This window comes from Haliotis rubra, unplaced genomic scaffold (assembly GCF_003918875.1).
Source record: "Haliotis rubra isolate DU_JTF1 unplaced genomic scaffold, ASM391887v1 Scf522, whole genome shotgun sequence".
Taxonomy (NCBI): domain Eukaryota; kingdom Metazoa; phylum Mollusca; class Gastropoda; order Lepetellida; family Haliotidae; genus Haliotis; species Haliotis rubra.
The window spans coordinates 404,047-411,843 of NW_025767216.1; the positions used below are offsets into that span (position 1 = coordinate 404,047).

At 42.7% G+C, this 7,797-nt stretch overlaps 1 long non-coding RNA gene across 2 annotated transcripts; it reads left to right on the plus strand.

Annotated features, from left to right (window-relative positions):
• Positions 1-226: 226 nt before the first annotated feature.
• On the plus strand, positions 227-4,842 carry LOC124252719. 2 transcript variants are annotated; one of them, XR_006892008.1, is made up of 5 exons: positions 227-288; positions 2,994-3,064; positions 3,387-3,450; positions 3,806-3,915; positions 4,777-4,842. It is a non-coding gene; the product is annotated as an uncharacterized LOC124252719 (long non-coding RNA). The 2 variants fall into 2 exon arrangements; XR_006892009.1 differs by lacking the exon at positions 227-288 and adding an exon at positions 426-475.
• Positions 4,843-7,797: the final 2,955 nt, after the last annotated feature.

The following is a 7,797-nucleotide window of genomic DNA, read 5'->3' on the forward strand; positions in this document are numbered from 1 at the left end:
AAATAAGCCCATTTATTAATTAAATAAATCTGACATTGATGTGTTATAACTATCTATCTCCACCAATTTTAAATGAAAGAAATGACTTCATAAGTCAGTATGTAAGAAGACCTAACTGCTATAAATTACATTGTCAAGACCACATAGTAATTTGGTTTGACTGTATATATTATGTTTTAGTGTGGTTAGACTGTATGTCGTGGTTGGGTGCTTGTATGTAGCAGGACTCAGTGAAAAGCATGGAAGGTGGGCCGAGTGCTGAAGGGAAAGCATGGAAAATGTGACAAGGTGAATGTCACGTGTAATAAGTGCAGTCATGAGAGGGTATACTTGTGGTATGGTTGGTTGCGGTATTTGTGAACTATTTATAAATGGTTATTGCGTTGCTTTATAATGTTCCAATGTACAGATAGTTGTGTGGCATAGTGAATTGTCAAATACAGTAGCACTTTTATGTAAATCCCACCACTGAATTGTAAGTGAATTGTTGTACTACATTGTAGTAACAAGGATGTATTCAGGTGCTTAGATGGCTATTAGCATAATCACTTGTTTGTGTGTGGAATAACGTTCGTTATTCTGAGTGAATGTAATGCTATAATCAGTCTGTAAAGTGTAATCATTTTGAGTATGCAATACTCGTTGTGTGTTGAATGATTAGTACAACAAATGTATTGACATTTGTATAGTGTCCGGCACCACTGCGGTCCTGTATCCTGTAACACCCTGACCCTGTTTGGTCTGTCTGTACCAGTGCGGTCCTGTATTCTGTAACACCCTGACTCTGTTTGGTCTGTCTGTACCAGTGCGGTCCTGTATCCTGTAACACCCTGACCCTGTTTGGTCTGTCTGTACCAGTGCGGTCCTGTATCCTGTAACACCCTGACCCTGTTTGGTCTGTCTGTACCAGTGCGGTCCTGTATCCTGTAACACCCTGACCCTGTTTGGTCTGTCTGTACCAGTGCGGTCCTGTATCCTGTAACACCCTGACCTCTGTTTGGCCTGTCTGTACCAGTGCGGTCCTGTATCCTGTAACACCCTGACCCTGTTTGGTCTGTCTGTACCAGTGCGGTCCTGTATCCTGTAACACCCTGACCCTGTCTTTGGTCCTGTCTGTACCAGTGCGGTCCTGTATCCTGTAACACCCTGACCCTGTTTGGTCTGTCTGTACCAGTGCGGTCCTGTATCCTGTAACACCCTGACCCTGTTTGGTCTGTCTGTACCAGTGCGGTCCTGTATCCTGTAACACCCTGACCCTGTTTGGTCTGTCTGTACCACCAGTGCGGTCCTGTATCCTGTAACACCCTGACCCTGTTTGGTCTGTCTGTACCAGTGCGGTCCTGTATCCTGTAACACCCTGACCCTGTTTGGTCTGTCTGTACCAGTGCGGTCCTGTATCCTGTAACACCCTGACCCTGTTTGGTCTGTCTGTACCAGTGCGGTCCTGTATCCTGTAACACCCTGACCCTGTTTGGTCTGTCTGTACCAGTGCGGTCCTGTATTCTGTAACACCCTGACCCTGTTTGGTCTGTCTGTACCAGTGCGGTCCTGTATCCTGTAACACCCTGACTGTTTGGTCTGTTCCTGTAACACCCTGACTGACCCTGTCTGTCTGTCTGTACCAGTGCGGTCCTGTATCCTGTAACACCCTGACCCTGTTTTGGTCTGTCTGTACCAGTGCGGTCCTGTATTCTGTAACACCCTGACCCTGTTTGGTCTGTCTGTACCAGTGCGGTCCTGTATTCTGTAACACCCTGACCCTGTTTGGTCTGTCTGTATCCCCGGTCCTGTACCAGTGCGGTCCTCTGTAACACCCTGACCCTGTTTGGTCTGTCTGTACCAGTGCGGTCCTGTATCCTGTAACACCCTGACCCTGTTTGGTCTGTCTGTATGTCCTGTATCCTGTAACACCCTGACCCTGTTTGGTATGTCTGTACCAGTGCGGTCCCTCCTGTAACACCCTGACCCTGTTTGGTCTGTTGTGGTCTGTCTGTACCAGTGCGGTCCTGTATCCTGTAACACCCTGACCCTGTTTGGTCTGTCTGTACCAGTGCGGTCCTGTATCCTGTAACACCCTGACCCTGTTTGGTCTGTCTGTACCAGTGCGGTCCTGTATCCTGTAACACCCTGACCCTGTTTGGTCTGTCTGTACCAGTGCGGTCCTGTATCCTGTAACACCCTGACCCTGTTTGGTCTGTCTGTACCAGTGCGGTCCTGTATCCTGTAACACCCTGACCCTGTTTGGTCTGTCTGTACCAGTGCGGTCCTGTATTCTGTAACACCCTGACCCTGTTTGGTCTGTCTGTAACACCAGTGCGGTCCTGTATCCTGTAACACCCTGACCCTGTTTTGGTCTGTCTGTACCAGTGCGGTCCTGTATCCTGTAACACCCTGACCCTGTTTGGTCTGTCTGTACCAGTGCGGTCCTGTATCCTGTAACACCCTGACCCTGTTTGGTCTGTCTGTACCAGTGCGGTCCTGTATCCTGTAACACCCTGACCCTGTTTGGTCTGTCTGTACCAGTGCGGTCCTGTATCCTGTAACACCCTGACCCTGTTTGGTCTGTCTGTACCAGTGCGGTCCTGTATCCTGTAACACCCTGACTCTGTTTCGTCTGTCTGTACCAGTGCGGTCCTGTATTCTTTAACGGGAAGTTCCTGTCTAGTCTGTGTGCATCAGTGCGGTGATGTGTCCTGTAAGGTGATTTCCCTGTGTGGTCTGTGTGGATTAGTGCGGTCCTGTATTCTGTAAGGGGAAGTTCCTGTGTGGTCTGTCTGGATTAGTGCGGTCTTATGTCAAAAAGTTTGCATAGAAAGTTTAATAGGATTTGTTATTAATAGGGATACACTGATACATTGTCAATCTAAAATAATATATGAATTAGTCATACCTGGTTTCTTTTCATATTATTGTATTCTACAATTTGCAACTTGATATTTATTCTTCTATTTTCGCCTTATTGTTTCTTAATCGATTAATTTGTACATTTCCAGCATTCCATTAGGGCAGTGGTGGAAAAATTGAAGAAGGCGACCGATGACCAACTGATTTTGACCTACAACAGGTAACTCAAATCCTTCAGTATACAAAATTATTGGGTGTACATGAAAAGAAATTACAGCAAGTTATGGCCATGTTGGAGATGAACATCTTTCATATTTGTGTTAGCACTACATTCATGTCATTTTGTAATCCTCTCTACAGAATTTGCAATGCACAGCCATATTATTTCAGTAATATAATTTCAAATATTATTGTTTCTTTAAAATGTAATTGTGAAATAAAGTTATTTTATCCAGTCTTCACTAGTACTAACAATGCTAAACAATGTTTCACATATTTTGATAAAATGAGCAATAATCACTTTCATACTGTTACTTTTGCAGCAAAGAAGAAGATGAAGAAGGCATGAAGAGAGTAGTGAGGGTTGGGCAGTTGGTACCTGTGAAGGTATGCCATCTTATAGCTATTCAGCACACTATTTTAGAATAATTTTATCACCCAACTTTTGACCTTTTCAGCCAGGAATGAAATGAATGGGCATGGCAGGGCAACTGTTTGTCATCTGTTTTCTTGTTCGACCTTTCTCAAGAACCATTGGCTATAAAGGGAGCTATAAAATGCACAACTGTTTCTCACTATTGAATTCAAAAGCTATACCTTCTTTGAGATTTCTGATTATGTCAATGCATCTTTGCATTAATAAAATAATGTAAATCCTATAAATCGGAAAAATACATAAAAACAACGACTATTTTTAACATCCAAATGGAAATACTTTCTACTTATACATATCTCCTTTCAGAAGCATTTTGGCGGTTGTGGACCAACAAGAGGGATGACCTGAGAAGACAACGAAGTGGAAAAGCAGGGGCCCACAGGTTGTCTGCTAAGAACAGCAAAGGGGTCAGATCTGTAAGTACATAAATTCTAATCATTCTAAATTCTAATCTTACACAGGTTAAAATTTTAACAGAAACTTGATTGGAAAAAATTGGAAGCAAATGTAATTTCTTGTATTGATCTGTGACATTCAAAAGAAATTTCAAATGAACATTTTTTCATAAGTTTTAAATAGTAAAGCACCAGTGTATAGTTGTTTTTTTAAATGTGGGGTCATTCTGGTCGACTAGAAACTGAATGGGTGTTCCCCCAATCTAATATCTCACATTTGACAATGTATTTGCATCTACTAACAAATGTGGTGATGTTAGTAAAAAATGTTAATTGATGTGTGCAAGGTGAAATGTCCAGACCAAAACCAACTGTGTAATAAAATATGTCCTTTCACATTATTTTCACAATAATGGATAATTCATAGTTCTATACGCATAATATCTAAACATGTTTTATGTAACATTCAGAAGATAAGATGGCTTTCACAGGAACATTTTGCAGATAAATATGCAATGACAGTGACCAGTATTTCATGAATTTAGTGAGCATTCATAACATATGTTATTGATTCAATGTAAGTTTCCCATAAGTCACATTTATTATTTACTGAAAGAGAATCAGTCATGAAATGTCCAACCCAAGCTAAGGAAATATGTCCTTCTCTCACTTGTGTCTGTACGCTTTCAAATTTCATTAAGTTGTTCTGTGATTGATATCTTTGTCACTTTTCAGGTCAAATGATTAGTTAGATTTCTTATTACTACTTCCTTACAATTTATTTTTCCTAAAGCAATATTGGGTGGTTTTCTTTTCTCTAGCTACGGATATTTTTGAGGAATGCTTGTTTGTACTGATTGTTTATCGTTTTCTAAATTTCAGAAACTGGAAAGCAGGATGAAGGCCATTGCAACAATAGACTGGCCGGAGAAGAAAAGATGGGGAAAGTTTTTCCTCTTTTGAGGAAAGAGATGACATCACCTATTGTGTCGGGAGAAGGAGATGAAAACCTTCTGTTGTCAACTGCTTTCTCGTGGGAAAGTAAAAAACTGTCATCATATAAGCAGCAATTGGACTACCAGCGGTTGTTTAAGGCTACTGCCAGAAGACATCCCACGGAAGTCAAACAAGCTAATCTGCCACTGGACATTCCCAGCTGGGCAGTGAAAAGTTCAGTTGAAGAAGACCAGCTGAACAACACTGTTGGTTATGATTCATGAGACGTGCATTTCTGATGTCCCATGCTGTGATGTTGCTTGAATATTGTTAAAAGCGGAGTAAAACTATACTCACTTACTCTTATGCCTGGTGATGTCCCTTTCGGCTGATGTTATAAACATGTAGCTAGATACATAATTAATTTAACTATGTTCAATGTGTGACAAAATCATGCTTGGAATTTTAAACAAATATTATATTTTTTTTCAAAGGGAAAAAAGCATGGAAGCATGGCATACTTATTTTTAGTGCTTTATTAATGTATGGGTGCATAGTTGTTGAGATTTGTTGACTGTTAATAAACTTGTCATTCATGAATTTGTGTTCTATTCTGTTTTTTTGTCATCCTAAAGGTTTTACAATACCAGATTTGATATCTGATGCATGAAACACCTGGGGGAGCAGGTAAATAGCCAGCATTCAGTTTCATGGAAACCAGGTTACAAGTTGGAAACTACAATAAACTAAACACATTGAAACCAGCAGGAGCCTCAATGGAGGAGTGGGTAAAGTTCCGACATGGATACCAACTGGTGCAAAATGTAGTTTTCACGGAAACCATGTTATGACCTGGAAACTAGGTTGAAACCAACAATAAACGAAACATGGAAACCAGTTTGAAACCTACAATAAACGAAAATATGGAAACCAGGTTGAAACCTACAATAAACTAAAACATGGAAACCAGGTTCAACCCTACAGTAAACTAAAAGATGGAAACCAGCAGGATCCTGCTTGGAGGAGTGGGTAATGAATCGCACTGGAAACCATCCGGAAATGGTGCAAAATTCAGTCTCAGTTTTCATGGAAACCACAATGAAACTAAAACATGGAAACCAGCTGGATCCTGCTTGGAGGAGTGGGTAATGAATCGCACTGGAAACCATCCGGAAATGGTGCAAAATTCACTTTCAGTTTTCATGGAAACCACAATGAAACTATAGGAAACTACCTGGAAACCAACTGGAAATGGTGGTTTCCAGGCCGTTTCCTCTCAGTTTCAGTGTTCCGGAAACCAACTTATCTTTGTAGTGAGTATCTATACCGACACCTCCATATTGCACTGAGTGTAGTCTATATACTGGTGGTTGTGATCGCCGATCTTGTCAGCTGTCAATATACTGCGACGGGCAGCAAACGTTGTATAAAAAAACGGTGTCATAGCGTAAACCATTTCAAGAGGTTTCTGTAAAACTTCATATGTCACCCTGGATATAATGCCATATAGGGACCAAGCAGGGAGACCAGTCAGGGGGACGAGATGGAACCAGATCATCGACAGAAGCGGACGGACTGTGCGGGTAATCGGGTCATCACCTCACCAACGAAAACATAAAATCGCCGTCCGACTTCTGAATGTGTATAAGTGACAGAGCGGGTGAGATGTGCGTTCTGTCACGCGATTACCATAGTATGTACCATTTGAACCATGTAGCAACACACCCAAGGATAAGCGCTCATACGAGCCCTACGTCAAATGGTGAGAGGATCCGTCCTGGACCAGGTCAATGACTGGCAGAACACCAGAGAACTACAGAGAGAGGCTCCGCAATTATCAAGGTGAGTTCAATGGTGAACATTCAAATATCTTCACGATACAAAAACCATTATAACCCAAGTCCCCATCATCATCATCAACAACAACTACTTCATCGTCCACGGCGGGAACTCCAACTACCACGTCAAATGCCTCGACCTTGTCAGCACCAGCCTATATTAGTCCTCCAGCAACATCGACCATGTCCCATCTACAATTACCACGCTACTCGGGAACACGAGATGCCACTACATGGTGGGCAGACTTTGAATCCTGGACAAAGCTGCAACAAGCTTCTGACCAAAAGGCTTGCCTGATGCTTCCCTTCCTCCTCGAAGGCCCAGCAAAGCATTGGCACCAGGCACTGTCAAATGACCACAAGTCTGACCTGGGAAGTCAAGCAAGCATTTTTCGAGCGGTTCAGCCGATCAGGTCATTTTGACCTGACAGTTTTGTCAGTCAGTCAAAGAGTCACAGAGAGAGTGGAAAATTACCTCAGCAGGGTGCAAGAGGCCACATTACAAACAGGCATCCCTGCGAAACCAATGGTAGCCATCACAGTCAACGGACTGCTACCATCACTCAAGCAGTGGGTGTATAACAAAGATCCCAAATCCATGGAAGAAGTCCGCCACCACGCCCAACTCGCCGAGAAGGCAATGAAAGTTTGATGGCGTCACAAGCGAACCTAGTCGATCAAGTTAAAATCCCTTTTAAGAAGTCAGACACGAACAGACAGTAGCTACCACAGCTCCTGCTCCTATGCCAGCACAAAGGAAGAAATCGCATCGGCCCTTCAATCATCAACAATACCAGCAACGACCTTACCATCAAAATGGCAGTATCACCATAGCCAACCCCACCATGTACAGACAGCACCTCCAAGCCAGTCAAACTTTCCCAACCATCCACCCCATGCATATCAACCAAATCTCCCAACTCGTTTTAACCAACCCCAGCACCAGTCAAACTCTCAGTATGACAGACCTCAACGCAGATGCAATGGCTGAAAGACATTAAAGCCGAATCAGGTCGTCTTGCCAGATGGTCAATCATGCTACAGGAGTATGACTTTGAGATAGAACATCGAGCAGGTAAGGCAAACACCAATGCAGATGCTGTATCAAGAATTCCATACCCTGCACAAC